Below are 1,128 nucleotides of genomic sequence, written 5' to 3' on the forward strand. Positions count from 1 at the left end.
CGCTGCTTGGGGTCTCCGAGCCAGGAGGCTCTGTGTTTGCTGTAGGATGCATGTACGCAGGGGAGTGCATTCCCTCCTCCCCTCTCCTCTCCCCTCCTCTCCCTTCCTCTCTCCTCTCCTCCCTCCCCTCCCTCTCCTGTCCTCTCTCCCCTCCTCTCTCCTCCCCTCTCCTCTCCTCCCTTCCCCCCCTCCCTCTCCTCCTCTCCTCTCCTCCCTCCCCCCCTCTCCTGTCCTCTCTCCCCTCTTCTCTCCTCTCCTCTCCTCTCCTCCTCTCCCCTCCTCTCTCCCCTCCCCTCCCCTCCTCTCTCCCCTCCTCTCCAGATTCTGAGTACACATGCCCATGTGCCCGGCATGTTCTTCAAACCACCAGGTCAGGCCTGGAGCCACTCTGCTGGCTATGTGAGATCCAGCTGCCTTAACCACAGCTGGCCCTGGGCTGGGTTTTAGGGTCAGCTTCAGGGGCCTGTGGGCTCAAGTTTGGGTTCAATGCAGGATCTCTGAGGCCCAGGTCTGGGGACTCAGCCAGATGCTAGAATCCGAAGTGCAGGATCTTTGGGTCTTACGGGCCCAGGCCAGGAGCTGAGGTTTCAAGGTTTTGGATCTTATGAGTGAGACACAGGGGCTTGGGACGCAGGGTCTGGGGCCTATAGGTTCTGACCACAGTCTATTCTTGGGCTTTGGGGCATGTGCACCCAGGTCTCAAGGCTAGCTTTAGGTCAGGGTCCTTTGTCTTAGGGCCTGGGTCTGGGGCCTCGAGATGCTGGACTTTCAGGGCAGGAGACTCAGGCTCTCAGTGTCTTGGGGGGGGGTTTCCATTCTCCTGCCACAGGAGAGGGTCTTGGGTCTCAGGAACTTAGGGTGTGAGGTTTGTAGTTCCAGGCAGAATCTCGGGGTTTGGAGACTCATGGTCTGGGATCTTGGGGTCATGGAATCACGGACGTTGGGGCTCTTCCAGTCTTGGAGTGCAGTGCACACCTGGAGTTCCCGGGGTTGGGGTCTGGGGCCTCAGGGGCTTAGGTCAGAGGTGGGGGGGCAGAGCCAGAAGCCAGGCCGGGGGCCGTGCGGGGGGGCCTGCAGGCCAGGGCGTACCAGGAGCTGCAGGCGGCGGCGCAGGCCGGCCCCACGGGG

General features: G+C 61.8%; 1 protein-coding gene across 1 annotated transcript in view; it reads right to left on the reverse strand.

Moving 5' to 3' along the window:
- IL11 (interleukin 11) overlaps window positions 1-1,128 on the reverse strand; it is a 6,418-nt gene that overhangs the window by 4,941 nt on the left and 349 nt on the right. The window lies entirely within an intron of this gene.

Source organism: Tupaia chinensis, unplaced genomic scaffold (genome assembly GCF_000334495.1).
Source record: "Tupaia chinensis unplaced genomic scaffold, TupChi_1.0 Scaffold000286_1, whole genome shotgun sequence".
Taxonomy (NCBI): Eukaryota; Metazoa; Chordata; class Mammalia; order Scandentia; family Tupaiidae; genus Tupaia; species Tupaia belangeri.